The sequence below is a fragment of the Manis javanica genome, chromosome 4 (genome assembly GCF_040802235.1).
Source record: "Manis javanica isolate MJ-LG chromosome 4, MJ_LKY, whole genome shotgun sequence".
Lineage (NCBI taxonomy): Eukaryota > Metazoa > Chordata > Mammalia > Pholidota > Manidae > Manis > Manis javanica.
In genome coordinates, this window is record NC_133159.1 from 105,778,738 (window position 1) to 105,799,974 (window position 21,237).

The window sequence follows — 21,237 nt, forward strand, 5'->3', positions numbered from 1 at the left end:
GCTGGGTCCTCTGCTCGGATTCTCATAAAGCTGTGATCAAAATGTCATCCAGGCTACATTTTGTTCTGGAGCTCTGGATTCTATTCCAAATTGGCTCATATGGCCTCTGGCAGAGTTCAGTTCCTTGTGGCTGTAGGACAGATGTCCCTTCTTTCTTGTTGATGTCAGTGGAGGCTCCTTTCAGCTCCTAAGGGTCCCCACAATCCCCTGCCATGTAGTTCTCTCATAACTTGGCCACTTACTTCTTCAGAACCTACAGGAGAAGTTCTCTCTCTTTCTCTCACTTGCTAAGATGGAGTCATAAAATATAAGGTAATCATAGGAGTGACTATCTAATTATATTCACAGGTCCACTCACACTAAAGGGGAGGAAATTACACAGGGTATATATACCAGAGGGCTGAATCTTGGGAACCATCCTAGAATTCTGCTTACGTCAGTCAACCCTCTGGCCCCCAATGACTCATGTCCTTTCCACATGCAAAATACATTCACCCCCATTTATGATGGGCTGACTTGTATCCCCCAAAATTCATGTGTAAACATCCTAATGTCCAGTACCTCAGAATGTGACTGTATTTAGAGATAATGTCTTTAAAGAGGTAATTAAATTAAATGTGGTCATTAGGGTGGGCCCTAATCCAGTAGGACTGGTGTCCACATAAGAAGGGGAAATTTGGGCACAGACATACACAGAAGGAAGACCATCTGAAGACACAGAGGGAAGGCAGACATCCACAGGCCAAGAAGAGAGGCCCTCAGAAGAAACCAATTCTGCTGAATCATGTTAGCTTCCAGGAATGTGAGAGAGTAAATGTGTTGTTTAAGCCTCTCAGTCTATGGCACTTTGTTATGGCAGCTTTAGCTGATTGATACACCATCCTATAATCCTCATTCTATTATCTCATCAGCGAAATCTCATCATTTCATCAACTCAAAAGTTCAAAATCTCATCATCTAAATTCTGTGCTAATGAGGATCCTAGGTGTAATCTATTAAGTACAGCTCCTGGTACCCAATTCCTCTCCATTTAAGGAGCTATGAAACTAAAGAGACAAGTTATCCACCCCCAACACACCCAAAATAGAATGGTGGGACAGTCATAGGACGATAGGATGATAGCTATAGCCATTCTGGTTCAACAATTGGGAAGATGGGAGGTAAAAAGGAGTCCCTGGACCATTGCAGTACTGACATTCAGTCAGGCAAATATTAAATTTCCTTAATTATTTTCCATTTCTAAGGCCTGGGAATAAATTTTCTGTAGCTTTCCACCTTCTTGACTCTGTGTTCTACCTTCTAAGTCATCCTTCCTTTTTCACAAAAGATAGTACATGTTTGCAGGCAAGCACGTGGATCAGTCTTCCTGTCAGAAGATCAGGGTCCCCCTCTAGCCTAGTACAGAGAGCTGCAGCTAGAGCAGAGTGAGGGGGGAGTCTCTGCAGGTGAGGGGTAGCCCTGGAGATAGGCAATTGGTTTCACAAAGGGGGTCAATCAAGTAATTAAATATGTTATGGATAGTGGGAACCAGGTGTCTCACCATCAGAAAATCGAATGACAAATACGGAAAAGCAGAAAATTAGAATGAATATTGTGATGTTGGATTGGAATTGGAGGTATCAGTTTGCAATATATATAGCTAGATACGGGAATAGGTATAGATATAACAGTATGTATGTACACATACATTCCTTAGCTCTGTGCAATGAGAGTTCTTGGGAACACCACCACCCAATTAGCAATAAGTGTGCTTGTTGCCCACTCCTGGTTTCTGAATGCCATTTTCATTTACAGGAACTAAGGTTCCTTAAAGAAATGCCTGAGTTCAAGGCTAGGGCAGGAAAAGTATAAAATTAGCCTTATACTTTTTTTGCCAGAGGCAAGAAAGTACTCAAAGAATGATAGGGATTCACAAACCAGCTTGAAGAGACTTCCAATGGCCAAATTGGGAATAATTTAAATATCAAAATAAATAATAATAGTAAAAGATTGTAATACATTGAATAAAATAGGAAAGAAACAATACTTACAGATAAAAAATATGAACAAATCAGAAGTTTGTTGAAGAATAGGGTAGCTACATAGTTTCAATTTTTTCACACAAAGTACTTATTAATTACAAAGAGAAAACAAGTAACTTGAGACTGGAGAAGCCTAGGGGACATCATCTTAACAAAGCAACCAAAGTTAACTTCATTCATAATGGGAAAAATTGAAATTTTTAAATTTGCACCTGGCATGATGAACTGAGAAGAACACAGCATCCTTTTTATTACTTCTTCCAAAGATGCATTACCTGAATCTAATCTGGGGAAACAGCAGGCAGGTCTACATGAAGAGATGCCCTACAGAATAAGTAGTCTGCAATCTTCAAAAGTGGCAAGGACATGACAGTCAAAGAAAGACTAAAGAACTGTTCCAAACTGAAGTTAAACAAGAGACTTGACACATGTGATTTTGAACTGGATCCTTTTGCTATAAAGAATATTATCACAACACTTAACACACCTCAGATGGGGTTTGATCACAGTAATAATTTTCTGATTTTGTTGACTGGTCTGTTGGTATACAGAAGAATGTCTTTATTAGTAGGAAGCACTCACCACAGTTTTCAGGATAACAGGGAATCATCAAATGGATAAGGAAAAATAGTCATTTCTGCTGTACTTGTAGCTTTTTGGAACTTTGTAGTTCTTTCCAAAAATATTTAGCAGAAAGTAGACTATTAAAAAACAGGTTCCAGTCTGACTGCACTTGGGCAGGCTGTCCACCATCTCTACCTTGCAGGTGATCCCTGGCCTGTGGGAATAGAGAGCAACAGTTTGTTGCAGATCTCAGCCTGGGGAAAGGAGCTGCTATTGTCGGCACAGCGGCAGCTGCCTGAGTTCAAGGTTTTCTGTCCACATTTCTGCTTTGACTTCACTGACAAATCATTCACACAATTCTTGAAAGATCTGTCCCATCTGCAACATAGTCACAACAACCAAAGACCCAGGTCTGGCTCTAATCTCTCACATTCTTTGGCCACAGATCTCTGTCTGTCCTGAATCTTCCTAAACCACCCAGGCATCTGGGTCTCCTCAGTAATAGACTGACTTGCAATTACATCATGGGGAATCTTGCTGACTTTGCATTGAGACTTGCTGCCTTTCCTCAGCAAGTGACTAAACTGGTTACAACTAATTCTGCTGGGAGGTAACCAGTTGCTTTTACACAATCTTGCAGCCATTTCCATGAATTAAGTTGGGAGCGTTGTAGATAGACCTTTGAAAAGCAGCATAAGGCTCTGCTGCCTCATAGCTTTAGTAGGATTTAGCAGCCTCAGCAATGGACTGAATATAAAGAAACATAACATCTACTAACAGCTGCTCCCAAAAATGTCTGTGTAGTCTTGGGTGAGATAAAGAATCTCTCTATTCTTATGGGTGATATGATGATAACACCACTAACCTAAAACCTATTGTCAAGATGTGTGTGAAGATAAACAGAGTGTACTTAGAGAGGGTCTAGAGTTTATTAAGTGAACAGTGTATAGCCATATAGTTGTATTTACTCAGTTCTTAGTGGAAGAGAACAATTTTAAACCCTAGCCCTGCTAAATAAAATAAATAAGGATTGTTATTATTAACAATTACATCATGATAATAGTTTGTGTTGAATGATCTCTTTATTCAACACACTTTTGTTGAGTACATACACGGTGCTGGCCACCATATAGCACAAGGTTGTAACTGTGAAGAAATAATAGGTTGGCACAGTCCCTGCCCTCATGGAACACACAGCCTAGTGGGAAGATATGTAACTAGCCAGTCCTCACAAGTGTGGGGAGTGACAATAAGAAAAAAAAAACTTAAAAAATTAAAAATAGAATTACCGTATGATCCAGCAACTCCATTTCTGGATACCTATCTGAAGAAAACAAAATCACTATCTCAAATACATGTATATAGGATATTATTCATCCATTAAAAGAAGGAAATTGTGCCACTTGGGCACCATGGATGGAACTTGAGGATATTATGCTAAGTGAGGGAAGTCAACAGAGAAAGACAAATACTCTATGATCTCACTTATATATGAAATCTAAAACAAACTGAACTCATAGAAACAGCAGATTGATAGGGGGTGGGGGGTGGGGGAAAACAGCAAAGGTGGTCAAAAGGTACAAGGTTCCAGTTATAAGATAAATCATTTCTGGGGGTATAACGTACAGCATGGTGTCTATAGCTAACAATAAAATACTGTATATTTGAAAATTGCCAAGAGAGTCGATCTTAAAAGTTCTCATCACAAGAAAATTAATTACATTTAGTGGTGACCCATGCTAACTAAACTTACTGTGGTAATCATTTCACAATATATGCATAAATCATTATGTTGCATAACTTAAACTTATATGTTATGTATCAATTATATCTCAATAAAACTGAAGGAATGAAACTTTAAACTTTTGATGAAAATGGCTATTATTAAGCAAGTTAAAAAAAATCATAGGCCTGGGAATCAGAAAAGGATTTGAGACCCAGCTATCCTGCTTACTACATGAGTCTCAAGACGTTACTTAACTTCTGACAGCTCTGATTTCAGCATCATTCTCTGAAAATCAGTATAGCAACATTTGCACACCTTCTCTCATGAGATTCTTGTGAAGCCCAAGTGAGATAATCAATGTGAAAGCAACTAGAATCCTCAGAGATGTGAGTTTTTATTGCTGCTGAGCCTTTATGCAACCACTGGTTGTTTTAGTTTGCCTTGGCCACTCTGGGTGGAAGGAACAAAGATAAAAATAGGTGTTTACTGGAAGTGTTTATGCCTAGCCCTAGCAGGTGCTGTAGGAAATGGCTGTACTCATACATTACAGATTCACTACTGCCTCTCTCTGCCCACTGGCCTCAGCCCTGTCCTGCTCAACATTTTTAACAATAAATTGTATGAAAGCATAAGATGTTTATCAATGTATGGCATAAATGAAACTAAGAATAGAAAATACAAAAATGGACAGAGTCAGGATCCAGGATCCTGTCTCCCCAGGATAACAACATGAAATATAATCAAGATAAATGTAAAGTTCCATATTTAGGTTTCACAAAATTAACTGCCAGCAGTACAAATGGGAGACAGGAATACTGCTTGACCTTCTTTTGGTATTTCACATATGAACCCTGTTTTGCTATTCACAATGCACTTGTGTCTCATTTAATCACTTTGGAGGTTAGCTTTAGTGAATCCGATATATTAAATGAAAATTTTCCCTGATTTATCCTTTTGGTTGCAAATTTAGTATTTTCTAATTTAGGTTCAATTACATCTGATTTCATGTATGTTACCAAGTATAGCTGTATTCTGATCCTTGTCACACCTAAGTGTCCATAGTGTGTACTGTGTCCAGGATTAGATAGTAAAGCTGGGCAAGGCTAGGAAGAGACATAAGATTTCCTTCATCAATTCAGAGTCCTATCAGCTCTTTAATCTCTATCTCCTCTCCTCTAAGAAACTTGCTCCTGTCTTTTCAAGTGCAATAAATCATTTTGTCACTTTTCCCACATACAGATAAATGAATGTGTGTGTCTGTCTGTATTAAGTCCTTACACTGTTTTCAAATTAATTCAGCTATCCTGCACCAACCCAACTCACCCAAATTCATCCCTAGATGATAGCCTCTAGAAAGATAAGATCCATGCCTTATACCTTTAAAATCTTCAGTCCTCTAGCACAGAGATTTACATATATTAGGTCATCAATAAATATTGGCAGAGTTGAACTACTAGAGTGGAGCCTGGGCTTTGCAGTCACTTGAAATGAATCACTTTAGCTGTTTACAAAGCTCCAGATAGTTCTGCTCTCTAAATTCTGCTTTTAATTTTGTTTTAATCTTTAAAATGAGTATATAATAACCACCTTGTAGGGAATTTTCTGAGTACTAAATGCTAGCAAAATACATAGTTTAAGTATCAGTCTCAAGAAGAGGATTAAAGATAGTGGCATGAGAGGTCAGACAGACACCTCCTCCTAAAACCACATATAATATGAAAATATAATTAATACAACTAATCCTGAAAGAGTAACAGGAAAGAAGGCTGCACCAGACTGCATACACCTGGAGAAAAGAACAAACCTCACAGAACAGGGTAATGTACCAAAGCTGTGACCCGGTGGGCACCAAGCCCTTTCCCCACCTCAGCTTACTGGCAGGAGGAAGAGAAATGGAGCTGGGAGGGAGTGGAGGCCTGGAACTACTGTAAACCTAGCCCTAGAGATCTACTCCAGGAGCACAAATCTACATTTCATGGTGCTCTGGTGATAAGTGGGGTTGAAAAGCTAAGACAGGTGGAATACCTGGAAAGACTGAGATTCCAGCTGCTTGTGGAAAACAGGGATCCATACCTGGATGCTCTGCACAGGCAGTCTGAGAGTCATCCTAAAAATGAGAGGACTATAGGGGCAAGGACTGCACACAGCTTACTGCTCAGGAGTAAGGACAGGTAGACAAAATTGTCCAGGTGCACTCTGCCCAGAAGGTTGGGAACTTTCAGGATCTTCAGACTCTCTATCCCCCTGGCTGGCTACACAGCTCCAAGGCCCCCCACCATCATATGCAGCCTGCTACATCTTCCTCCCAGCCAGCCTGCACCTGGCTCACAAATGGGCAAACCCTGCTCTGGCATCAGGACAGCCAGAGGGAAGCCCGGCCTACAGCAGCTACAAGCACAAAGCATAGAGGCTTATACCTGTGTGTTCGGCCTGCTGGTTCTCGCAGTGGAGACAGGCATAGGAGCCAAGAAGCAGGAAACAGCTCTTTCCTCACCCTAGGCACCAGAACCACTCCCCTGTGGCCCTGGACATCACTACAGGGGCTGAGAAGCTCCAGAGAATAGAGCTTCTGGACATTAGATGGCGCGACATACAAATATGAAACATGAAAGGAACCTGGTTCAAAATAAAATCTCATAAACACCAGAAAAAGATCAAGTGAGACTGAACTAATCAATCCTCCTGAAAGAGATTTCAAAATAAAAATCATTCAAGAACTCAGGAACAAATTTAGAATGGAGATCCAATCATTGAGGAATGCAATGAAGGGTTTTAAAAGCAGATTAGATGTGGTGGAGGAGATGATAAACGAAATAGAAATTAGAGAAGAGGAATAAAAAGAAGCTGAGGCACAGAGAGAAAAAAAGGATCTCTAAGAATGAAAGAATATTGAGAGAACTGTGTGACCAATCCACACGAAAACAATATTCATACTATAGGGGTACCAGAAGAATAAAAGAGAGAAAAAGGGATAGAAAGTGTCTTTGAGGAGGTGATTGCTGAAAACTTCCCCAATCTGGGGAAGAAGATAGTCTCTCAGGCCATGGAGATGCACAGATCTCCCAACACAGGGACCCAAGGAAAACAACACCATAACATATAGTAATTAAAATGGCAAAGGTCAAGGATAAGGACAGACTATTAAAAGCAACCAGAGAGAGAAAAAAAGATCACAAACAAAGCAAAGCCCAACAGGCTATCATCACACTTCTCAGCAGAAACCTTACAGGCCAGAAGAGAGAGGCATGATATATTTAATGCAATGAAGCAGAAGGGCCTCAAACCAAGAATACTCTATCTGGTAAGATTATCATTTAAATTTGAAAGAGGGCTTAAACAATTCCCAGATAAGCAAAAGCTGAGAGAATTTACTTCCCACAAACTGTCTCTACAGTTTATTTTGGACAGACTGCTATACATGGAAGTGTTCCTAAGGTTAAATAGCTGTCACCAGAGATAATAAAACCACAGTAAAGAAAGAACAGTTAATTACTAAACAAATGCAATGTTAAATCAACTACCCCCAAAGTCAGTCAAGGAATAGACAAAGAGTACAGAATATGATACCTAATATATAAAGAATGGAGAACGAAGAAAAATGAGAGGAAAGAAAGGAGCCTTTAGATTATGTTTGTAATAGCATACTACATGGTTAAATTAGACTCTTAGATAGTAAGGAAGTTCCCTTGAACTTTTGGTGACCATGAATCCAAAGCCTGCAATGGCAATAAGCACATACCTATCAATAATCACCCTAAATGTAAATGGTCTGAATGCACCGATCAAAAGACATAGAGTCACTGAATGGATAAAAATATAAGACCCAACTATATGCTGCCTACAATAGACTCACTTCAAACCCAAAGACATACACAGACTAAAAGTGAAGGGATGGAAAAAGATACTTGATGAAACTACCAGGGAAAAGAAAGCAGGAGTTGCAGTACTTGTATCTGACAAAATAGACTTTAAAACAAAGAAAGTCACAAGAGACAAAGAAGGACATTACACAATGATAAAGGGGTCAATCCAACAAGAGAATATAACCATTATATATATTATTGCACCCAACACAGGAGTACCCACATATATGAAACAAAAACTAACAGAACTAAAAGGGGAAATAGAATGAAATGTGCTCATTCTAGGAGACTTCAACACTCCACTCACTCTGAAGGACAGATCAACCAGACAGAAAATAAGTAAGGACACAGAGGCACTGAACAACACACTAGAACAGATGGGCCTAACAGACATCTATAGAACTCTACACCCAAAAGCAGCAGGATACACATTCTTCTCAAGTGCACATGAAACAGATCTTATACTAGGACACAAAAAGAGCCTCAGTAAATTCAAAAAGATTGAAATTGTACCAACCAGCTTCTCAGATCACAAAGGTATGAAACTAGAAATAAATTACACCAAGAAAATGAAGAATTCCACAAACACATGGAGGCTTCACAACATGCTCCTTATTAACCAATGGATCAATGACCAAAGAAAAACAGAGATCAAGCAATATATGGAGACAAATGACAAGAATTCAACACCATAAAATCTGTGGGACTCAGCCAAGGCTGTGCTAAGAGGGAAGTATATTGCAATACAGGCCTACCTCAGGAAAGAAGAACAATCCCATATAAATACTCTAAACTCACAATTCATGAAACTAGAAAAAGAACAACAAATGAGGCCCAAAGTCAGTGGAAGGAGGGGCATAATAAAGATTAGAGCAGAAATAAATAAAATTAAAAAGAATAAAATAACAGAAAGAATTAATGAAAGCAGGAGCTGGTTTTTTGAGAAAATAAACAAAATAGATAAACCCCTTGCCAGACTTATCAAGAAAAAAAGAGAGTCTACACACATAAACAGAATCAGAAATGAGAACAGAATAATCACTATGGACACCACAGAAATACATAGAATTATTAGAGAATACTATCAAAATTATATGGTAACAAACTAGATAAACTAGAAGAAATGGAAAACTTCCTAGAAAAATACAAACTTCCAAGGCTGACCAAGGAAGAAACAGAAAATCTGAACAGACCAATTACTACCAACGAAATTGAATTGGTAATCAAATAACTACCTAAGAACAAAACCACTGGACCAGATGGCTTCACCGCTGAATTTTGTCAAACATTTAGTGAAGACCTAATACCCATCCTCCTTAAAATTTTCCAAAAAGTAGAAGAGGAGGGAATACTTCCAAACTCATTCTATGAGGCCAGCATCACCTTAATACCAAAACCAGGCAAAGACACCACAAAAAAGAAAATTACAGACCAATATTGCTGATGAACATAGATGCAAAAATACTCAACAAAATATTAGCAAAGCGAATTCAAAAACACATCAAAAACATCATCCATCATGGTCAAGTAAGATTTATTCCAGGGATGCAAGGATGGTATAATATTAGAAAATCCCTCAACATCATCCACGACATCTACAAAAAGAAGGACAAAATCACATGATCATCTCCATAGATGCCAAAAAAGTATTCTACAAAATTCAACATCCATTCATGATAAAAACTCCCGACCAAATGGGTACAGAGGCCAAGTACCTCAACATAATAAAGGCCATATATGATAAACCCACAGCTAACATCATACTTAACAGTGAGAAGCTGAAAGCTTTTCCTTTAAGATTGGGAACAAGACAAGGATGCCCACTCTCTCCACTTTCATTCAACATAGTTCTGGAGGTCCTAGCCATGGCAATCAGACAACACAAAGAAACAAAAGGCATCCAAATTTATAAAGAAGAAGTTAAACTGTCACTTTTTGCAGAAGACATGATATTGTACATAAAAAACCCTAAATAATCCACTTTAAAACTACTAGATCTAATATCTGAATTCAGCAAAGTTGCAGGATAAAAAATTAATACACAGAAATTTGTTGCATTCCTATACAGTAGCAATGAACTAACAGAAAGAGAAATCAGGAAAATAATTCCATTCACAATTGCATCAAAAAGAATAAAATACCTAGGAATAAACCTAACCAAGGCAGTGAAAGACATATACTCTGAAAACTACAGGACACTCATAAGAGAAATTGAAGAAGATAACAATAAATGGAAACACATCACATGCTCATGGATAGGAAGAATTAATATTGTCAAAATGGCCATCCTGCCTAAAGCAATCTACAGATTCAATGCAATCCCTATCAAAATACCAACAGGATTCTTCAATGAACTAGAGCTAATAGTTTTAAAATTCATATGGAACCACAAAAGACCCTGAATAGCCAAAGCAATCCCGAGAAGGAAGAATAAAACTGGGGGATTATGCTCCCCGACTTCAAACTCTACTCCAAAACCACAGTAATCAAGACAATTTGGTACTGGCACAAGAACAGACCCATAGACCAATGGACAGACTAGGGAGTCCAGATATAAACCCAAGCATATATGGTCAATTAATATATCACAAAGGAGCCATGGAAATACAATGGGGAAATGACAGCCTCTTCAACAACTCATGTTTGCAAAACTGGACAGCTACATGTAAGAGAATGAAACTGGGTTATTGTCTATTCCCATACCTAAAATTAAATGGATCAAAGACCTGAATGTACATCATGAAACCATAAAACTCTTAGAAGACGACATAGGCAAAAATCTCCTGAATATAAACATGAGCAACTTTTTCCTGAATGCATTTCCTCAAGCAAGGAAAACAAAAGCAAAAATGACCACATGGGACTACATCAAACTTAAAAGCTTCTGTATAGCAAAGGAAGCCATCAACAAAACAAAAAGGCATCCTACAGTATGGGAGAATATATTTGTAAATGACTTATCTGACAAGGGGTTAACATCCAAAATAAATAAAGAACTCAAACACCTCCACAACCAAAAAGCAAATAACCCAATTAAAAAATGAGCAGAGGATATGAACAGACAATTCTCCAAAGAAGAAATTCAGATGGCCAGCAGACACATGAAAAGATGCTCCACATCACTAAGTATCAGGGAAATGTAAATAAAAACCACAATGGGATATCACCTCACACCAGTTAGGATGGCCAGTATCGAAAAGACTAAGAACAACAAATGCTGGCAAGGATGCAGAGAAAGGGGAACCCTCCTATACTGCAGGTGGAAATGTAAACTGGTTCAGCCATTGTGGATAGCAGTATGGAGATTCCTCAAAAAAGTAAAAATAGAAATCCCATTTGACCCTAGGATTTCACTCCTAGGAATTTACCCAAAGAATATGATTTCTCAAAATCAAAAAGACATATGCACCTCTATGTTTATTGCAGCACTATTACAATAGCCAAGATTCGGAAGCAACCTAAGTATCCATCAGTAGATGAATGGATAAAGAAGATGTGGTACATATACACAATGGAATATTATTCAACCATAAGAAAGAAACAAATCCTACCATTTGCAGCAGCATTGATGGAGCTGGAGGATATTATGCTCAGTGAAATAAGCCAGGTGGAGAAAGACAAGTACCAAATGATTTCACTCATCTGTGGAGTATAACAACAAAGCAAAACTGAAGGAACAAAACAGCAACAGACTCACAGACTCCAAGAAGAGACTAGCAGTTACCAAAGGGAAGGGTAAGGGAGGGTAGGTGGGGAGGGAGGGAGAAGGGGATTGAGGGTTATTATGATTGGCACACATGGTGTGTGCGGGTTCATGGGGAAGACAGTGTAGCACAGAGAAGGCAAATAGTGACTCTGTTGCGTCTTACTAAACTGACGGACAGTGACTGCAGTGGGGTATGGGGGGACATGATAATATAGGTGAATGTAGGAACCACATTGTTTTTTCATGTATAATCTTCATAAGAGCGTATATCAATAATACCTTAATTTAAAAAAAAAGAGTCAATAAATAAATAAGTGTCAGTTCCCTTCCCCTTCCCTTTCTAGCTCATTGGCTTTACTAAGGTAAGAGCAGAGTTTCTTTAAATGGAGTAATCAGAACAAGCCCCTGACTCTAGTCCTCCCAAATTCCTGTACAGAGATCAGATATCAGGGGCTTCTGGTCTCCTGCAGCCCACAGTCCTCGCAGACTCTCCCAGGACCTAATCCCTAGAGTCACAGCAAGGCAGCTGTTTTTCTGTAAGTCAGCCATGCAGGGTTATTGAAGAGGCATAGGGCTTCTTTGTCCCACCTCTGCCCTCCACAGCATTCCATCGGCACAAACCTGGGCTCTCAGGCCTCACAATTGTTTGCAGTTGAACAAATGTTTGACCATGTACTATGCTTCAGGAACTGTGCTAAGTAAGGCCAGAAGAGATTAAAAAGTTGACAAAGATATAATTTTATCCTCGGGAATTCAACCTACTGAGAGTTGGGAAGTACACTTATACAAACTAGTCTCCCCCAGAGCACAGTGTGATTATGGCCAATAAAGCGATATGCCCCCTGCAGGCTCCCCAGGGCTCCAAAATGGAAGGGGCACTGTAGATCTAGTCAGAAAAGGCTCTGCAGACATAGTGGCATTGAATCCTGCTTATAAGGATTAATAGATAGCTATGAGAGGTAGACAATGCACTGAGGTAGAAGGAATAGCCTAAGCAAAGACATAGAGGTGGAAAAGAATGGGGGAGTATTGTAATGACAGCCAGCACACAATTTGGACATAAACAGTGGAAGAGCCATCAAGAAGCCCGTTATATACATTTTCTTGTATTAATATAAAAAAGGCTAACCCAGGTAGTGATGTAAAGTCTTCAGATCTCATTCTAGAGGTGCATTTAAGATGAATACTCATATTCATGTTGTTTAAAAAAAAAAGTTCCCTCATAGAAATAGAAAGTAGAATGGTGGTTTCCAGGGATGGGAGAGAGAGGTAAATGAGTTGTTTAAGAGGTATAGAATTTCAGTTTTGCAAGATGAAAAAGTTGTGAAGACTGGTTGCCCAACAATGTGAATATGCTTAACAATACTGAACAGTACTTAAAAATTGTTAAGATGGTGAATTTTATGGCATTTTTAGCACAACTTTTTAAAAATAAAGATTATCTATCTAAGAATTCCTGGCACCTTACCAGCAAACTTCTGATACTATCAGAAAAAAATAATTAAAATAGCTACCATTTTGCCAACTACCTCCTAGTTGTCCAACCTCCTAGTTGTAATTAATCCTCATGAAAATTCATTGTCATCCTCAGAGTGGCTAAAAAGTGTGCACAAGATACACAACTGATAAGTATCAGAGCCAGCATTTGGGCTGAGATCTCTCTGATGCCAGTAGTGTGCTAATTCATGCTATGCTGGTTGAAGTAGAGAGGAAAAACAAGCTGCAGGAGTGGGAGATAATTTTTGGTGGGCACAAAGGGATTGTGGGCACAAAGGGGAGGATATCATGAACTTTTAGAGCAGGAACCAGGTCTTACTGTTCTTTGTAACTTCCACAAAGACCAGCACAGCATAATGCACATTGAAGCCTTCAAGAAATGTGTTTGGATAAATAAATGAATGATGAATAATGAGTAATCCCTATTTTAACCCTACAACCCTACAAACTAAGGTAACTCTTTTTCTCTGGCTTTCAGAGCAGCCCATCAAAAATAAGTTTATTCTAAATAGAAAAGACCCCTGGGACTTCTAGTTTCTGTTTCACCACATAATGAGCTTGGAAATCATCACTCTCCTCCTCAAAACAGAAAATATTTGAACAAACTAAAAATTAACCACTCTTATTAGATCAGGCAGAGATTTGAGGTCTCAGGGCAAACTGCTGCCCTGAAAACTAGAGACCAACAGGCAGATACAGAGAATCACTGCTTACTGGGAGCAGAAGCCCACAGCTATATTGACCAGTAGGAACACTTACACTGTAATGGATGAATAGCTGGGGGATTAGCGTAGACTAGCTTGAGAATTAAAAACCGAAGGGCTGGCAGTTTTAGGGCGCCCCACCCTCTCCGGAGTTTTATCTCCAGGAGCCTCACCAGGTTCTCACTGAGGAAACTGGAGAAAAATTCCACCATGCTTCCAGCAAGGGGATGGACAGTGAGAAAAATAACCATTTTCAAATATGCCCAGAGCTGTCTGTTATACTTAAAGAGGCATTCCCTCAAGGGAAAGTGTTTTACCAGTGCCTAACTGACCTGGAGGAAGGAAAATACCCAAATCCTGTCCCTCTAACCTTCCATGACCCTATTTAAAAAAGAGTCTCTAGGGAAACCTAAAGACAACAGGGAAGACAAAATCAGGGACTGTAGAGGAAATTATCCTCAGGCACCACATATACAGCAAACGGTGACTCCTCACCTGTTAATCACAAAGCCTCACACTAAAAACCAATCTACCTGTTTGTTTTCCTCAGATACATCATGTCTGACTTTCAAAAAAAATTACAAGGCATGCTAAGAGACAAAAACATAGTCTAAAGAGACCCAAAAAAGAGGCTATCAGCACCAGACTCAGTGTGGCAGAGATTTTGGAAAAGTCTTCTGGGGGATTTTAAAAAAAAAGGGGTCTTGTTTTTTTTTTTAACATCCTGACTTGTGATCCTGAACAAGCTTCTCTAAAGCTGGTCCTGCTAATTTATCCCCTCAAAATGTGTCACGTCCACACTCTTCTTTTCTGCAGCTGCCCTCTGCATCTAGGTCCCCGTGCCACTTGGATTATTGTGTAATAATCTCCTGTTCTCCATGCTGCCCCCTTTAGACACCTTACACACTGCCCTGGGCTAATGATTCCAAAATGCCATTTTGCACATGACAGCCCCACAGCCCCACTTTTAAGACTCCACTGGTCCAGAATTAAGGTCTGAAGAAGGCTTCAGTGCTAGTCCATCCCCTCTGCTGCTTCTGGGCTCCCTGTTCTGCCTTGTGCCAGAGGAGTGCCATGATCATGCCCAGTGCCTCACTACTGCTTATGCCCTTTGCACTCTCATTCCCCCATCTCTGTTTATGCCCTTGTGGGTGATCTTTCATGCACAGCTCAGTCCTCCCCATTTCTCTGAGGGCCTCAGCCCTCTGTAGCCATACCATCCTCCATACTTCTGTAACATTTTCCACTGATATTCATTTAATCTTTCCTATTCATTACTGATGACACCAAAGAATTATGTAAGATATTTGTTGTTCACTATGTGCCAGGTACTTTACATACTTACATACTCCTTAATGCTTAATCACTAATCCTTAACAAATTCTCATGCCATAGGTATAATGATCCTCATTTTTCAAATGAGGAAATTGAGACCCAGAGATGTTATGCAACTTATCCATGGTCACTCCAGCCAAGAAGTATTAGAGCTAGAAATCAAATTCAGGTCTGTGAAACTCCAGAGCCTATGTCCTTTTTATACTATTTGATGTGACTTCTCATTCACTCTGTCCTTATTAGTTCAGCAAACACTCACGATGCTCCTATTATGTCCCATGCATTGTAGTATACATTATAAGAGGGCAAAATATAAATCAGACACAAACACAGGCTTCAAAGAGCTGTGAGATATACACCTTTATGATCCATTTCTCTTTTTCTTTATAGTCTGTCTTTTCATGTCTGCTGTAACTATACTTGCACATAGTGGAGGAGCTCTTCTACCAGACTGTAAGGGCATGAGGTCAAAGAGTGGTCTCTCTTAAGCCTGGCTGTATTTTCAGTATTTAGCATGGTACCTGGCACTTAATAGATACTCAGGGAATATTTTTTGAATGAATGCATAAATGAGTGAATGAATGAAAGAATAGCAAAATGGGATAAGGATGTGAAAGAGAGGAGGGGCAAGAGGCAGAGGATAAAGTCTTCCATTTTCATGTCCCAGTATTCCCAAGGGGAACAGCATAAACATAGCAGCTTGAAAGCAAGAAGGAGTTTGTACTATTGTCATTGCTTAGCTGTTGGAAGGGAGTCAAATCATTCTCAAGTTGGGTATACAGCCCAGTGCTGATAGATAGATCCTGTACAAGGATCCCACTCCTGCACCAGGAAGAGAGGACTTTAGGTCCAGGGTTCCCAAGCTCAATAGTCTTTTCTTTTTTGCCCTAAAAAAATTGCTGAGGCATGAGCTACTTCCGTTTTCCACTGGCATCTTTGCACTGTGCCCAAAGAAACAATCATATCAAGTTCAGGAAGTCAAGGGCCTGCAAAGGGCAGGGAAACAGGAACCATCCCCATGGATATCCCAGGGGAGAGAGCCAAGGAGCTGGGAACAAATGCTGTGTGAAAAGGAAAATAAAACTTCACCAGAGGCTCCAGGTTGAGGGGCTGGCCCTTCCCAGCATCCAGCAGGACCGTCAGCCACAAAGTCCGAGAATTTTCTACATTATTCTTAAATACACACACTTTTCCTTCCCTACCCCCAGTCTCCTACACACACATTAAATCCTCTGTGAAATCTGAACAAGGGGCTGTGTACCACAGAGCACATTCCAACCACTTAGACCCAATGCCAGACCTTCACCAGAAAAGCATCCACCTCCTCTCATATACATCTCCATAGTCCAGCTCCAGCCTGGCGGCTCTGCTCACGATCCCCAAACATGTGTCAAGCCCAGTCTAACTCCAGTCCATCCTTCTCTTCCCCTTCTACAAATGCCCTTCCCTTCCTCTCTGATTAGCAAGATCTTCCCCATGTGTTGCAGGACCCCAGGGACTCCAGATGCCTGTAGGATAAGGGAGGTCAATACCTCAGACATGCCTGTAGTCCATCCAAAGTCACTGTACACAGGAGTGGTGGGCAAGCTCAGGTCTACAGACGGTCTGAGTCTGCTATGGAGCATGTTGCAAGCCAGACCTAGGTATAAATGAAAGCCCGTGCCTGTGAACAGTTTCCACACTAATTGAACAGAAGGTGCCTCCATGTATAAGTACACATGCACACAATCATTTCTAAGTTGTTGGTAGAACAGAAAGAACATGACCTTTGGTATCAAACATTTATGGAGGTTCAAACTCTGGTTTTACCACTAAACTTGCTATATGAATGTAGGCAAGTTAATATCACCTCTCTGATCTCGCTTTTCCCTCTGCAAAATAGGGACAATAATGCTTATCCTCAAGGGTGTGTTTCTAAATCATCCTTAGTAAGGTGTAAACACAGTAAAGTTCACCCACTAAAAGCATACAATTCACTGTTTTCATAGGGTATGCATCACAGGGTATGCAGCCATATAATTTCCACTACAATTAAAATATAGAACATTTCTGTCACCTTAAAAAGTTCCTCCAACCACTGTACAGTCTATACCCTCCCCCTCTTCCCCATTCCCTGTCCTCTGGCAACTGTGGATCTGATTTCCACCACCACTAATTTTGTCTTTTCTCATTTTTCATACAAATGGAATCATACAATCACAGTCCTCTGTTTCTTGCTTCTTTAACTTGGGAAAATGCTTTTGAAGTTCATTTATATTGTGTGTATCCATAGATTGTTGCTTTTTATTGCTGAAGAGGATTCCATTATATGGCTTTTACCATGACTCATTTATTCATGTTGATGGACACTTGAGTTGTTTGTTGTTTTTACCAACATGTTTTTATTTCTCTTGGCTTAAAATCTAAGAGTTAAATTGCTTGGTTATAGAGTAGGTGTATGTTTAGCTTTTTGAAAAACTTCCAAACAGTGCTGCAAAGTGGCTTTACCATTTGACACTCCCACCACCAATGTATTTGAGTTCCACTTGCTCTATCTCCTTGTCAAGATTTGCTATTGTCAGTCTTTCTAATTTTAGCCATTCTGGTGGTATTATTGCATTGTGATTTTAATTTGCATTTCCCTAATGACTAATAATGTTGAACACATTTCACGTGCATTATTAGCCATTTATATATCTTCGTGTGTGAAGTATCTATGCAAGTCTTTTGCCCACTCCATTTGCTGGATTATCTTTTTATGATTGATGTGTAGAGTTCTTTATACAAATCAGAAAGAAATTCTTTATTAGATATATGTTTTGCAAATTTTTTTCTTAGACTATCATTGGCCTTTTCATTTTAATGATGAGTTTTGATGCAGAAGACGTAAGTTTTGATAAATCTAACTTATCAACATTTTTTTCTTTTTGGTTAGTGTTTTTTTGTGAATTAAATATTTTCTATCACAGGGTCACAAGAATATTCTCTTATGCTTTCCTCTAGAATTGTCATAGTTTTAATTTTTACATTCAGATCTGTAGTCCATCTTAAACTAATTTTGTGTATAATATGAAGTAAGGGTAAAGGCTCATTTTTAAAAATAGCTTTATACTCCAAAATATATAAAGAGCTCACCCACTTCAACAAACAAAAAGCAAATAATCCAATTTAAAAAATGGGCAGAGGAGCTGAACAAACAGTTCTCCAAAGAAGAAATTCAGATGGCCAACAGACACATGAAAAGATGCACCACATCACTAATCATCAGAGATATGAAAATTAAAACCACAATGAGATATCACCTCACACCAGTACGGATTGCCACCATCCAAAAGACAAACAACAACAAATGTTGGTGAGGATGTGGAGAAAGGGAAACCCTCCTACACTGCTGGTAGGAATGTAAATTAGTTCAACCATTGTGGAAAGCAATATGGAGGTTCCTCAAAAAACTCAAAATAGAAATACCATTTGATCCAGGAAATCCACTTCTAGGAATTTACCCCAAGAATGCAGCACTCCAGTTTGAAAAAGACAGATGCACCCCTATGTTTATTGCAGCACTATTTACAATAGCCAAGAAATGGAAGCAATCTAAATGTCCATCAGTAGATGAATGGATAAAGATGTGGTACATAAACACAATGGAATATTATTCAGCCATAAGAAGAAAACAAATCCTCCCATTTGCAACAACATGGATGGAGCTAAAGGGTATTATGCTCAGTGAAATAAGCCAAGCGGAGAAAGACAAATAGCAAATGATTTCACTCATCTGTGGAGTATAAGAACAAAGAAAAAACTGAAGGAACAAAACAGCAGCAGAATCACAGAACCCAAGAATGGACTAACAGTTACCAAAGGGAAAAGGACTGGGGAGGATGGGTGGGAAGGGAGGGATAAGGGGGAAGAAATAAAGGGGGCATTACGATTAGCATGTATAATGTGGGGGGGGGCACAGGGAGGGCTTTGCAACACAGAGAAGACAAGTAGTGACTCTACAGCATCTTACTTTGCTGATAGACAGTGACTGTAATGGGGTTTGTGGGGGGACTTGGTGTAGGGGGAAGCCTAGTAAACATAATGTTCTGCATGTAATTGTAGCTTAATGATACCAAAAAAAAAATTGTGTGGAAAGGGGGGAAAATATGTGTGAAAAGGGATGATGTTAAGAAAGCTCCATCCTTACTTTATATTTAGAAATAGTGGCACTTAGAGATGGGGATATCTGTTTTTCAATCTAAACCTAATAAGTGAATTTTAAAATATATCTATGTATTTCTTCTAGGTAAAAATAAAAAAGGCTAAAAATTACCTTCCCAACTTGTGTGGTGCATAGTGCTATGTGTTTACCAAACCCATTATATTTTCCTGCTGCATAAATTGTTAAACTTATCTAGCCTCCTTGTAGTTACATTGGGACCATATGTATGTGAGTAGAAGCTGTGCATGCCATCCTTAGACCTGGCACATAAAACTCACAATAAAAAGAAGCTAATCAGTCTTTTATCTCTACCTAAATAAAATTAATTTTAATAACCATGGTATTCAATCATGAAACAGGCTGTCTCAAAGAAGTGAGCTACCTGTAATTAAAGTATTCAAATAGAAGAAGTAAAACCCCTTACCAGGAAGCTGTGGAAGACAGCCCTGTCTTTGACATGACAACATCTATATTTTTATCAAACACTAGTGTTCTATAATTCAATTTCAAACTTTTGGGGTTCTCTTTCATTCATTCATTTATTCAAGAAATACTGAAAGCCTATTATGTGCCAAATACTGGGTATACCATAGTGAGCAAAATAGACATGGTTCCCATTGTTGAGAAATTTACCCATCGCAAAGATATGAGCAGAAACATATCTGGGCTGTAACACAAAGGATTTAGATTCATTCTAAGGAAGAGTTTCCTCAGTTGCTAAACACAGGAGTTTTGTGATTTGTATTCTTTTCTTAGAAATCTTTTAAAATAGGACAGATTCTCATTTATCTTGGATGCTTTAAAATATAATCAGGTAATGCTTGAAGACAGAGGAATTTACTATATAGTCACTTGAAATTTTTTCCATTCTTGTGAACCAATTAACATCCAAATACATTTGAGAATTTATTATTATATCAATACTTAGAACATTTCATTCAAAATCTTCATGCTAATTCCCAATCTCAATTAAGCAAAATTTAGGAAATGAATGGGTCTCTTTTCTTACTCTATTTAGAAGGAAACCAAGGCAAAAGCATGATGAAATGATAGCCCAGAACCAAAGCCAAACTCAGAAAAGGATATACTTTCCTAAACTGACATTTATTGAGTATCTACTCTGTGTTAGGTATGCACTGACCTGTACTTTAAGTATATTATGTTATTTACTTATTTCAACAACTCTAGGGGTATGTATTATTATTATTTATACTTTGAAGTGAGAAAACTGAAGCCCAGAGAGTAAATACAACTTGCTGGTAAGCAGCAAGATCAGGAATGAAACCCAGATCTGTATGATTGAAAGCTTCTGCTCTTATCCACTTTACTATAGTATCATCATATACAAAGTGTATGTAGTGATTGGGTTCATAAATAATTCCCAAGGCTTTGTTGGCCAGGAAGCATCCATGGAAGGCTCTCTCACTCTGAGGACTCATCTTGCCCCAGAACATGGAGCATCCTAGCTATATAGGTTGGAAAAGATAATGGCAGAGTCTTGGGCCTCCAGGGCCAAGCAGCGAATCTCCAAATGACTGAGCTGCAGTGTTCCTGATGAAGAGAAGGATACTATTGCCAATTAACCCTCTGGATTCAGCCTCCTCTCAGGGCTGTATGACAGTAGATTAAGCCCCTGAC

The 21,237-nt window shown here is 39.1% G+C and overlaps 1 long non-coding RNA gene across 2 annotated transcripts in view; it reads left to right on the plus strand.

Annotated features, from left to right (window-relative positions):
- Positions 1-21,237, plus strand: part of LOC140848727 (uncharacterized) — a 38,487-nt gene that overhangs the window by 3,264 nt on the left and 13,986 nt on the right. The window lies entirely within an intron of this gene.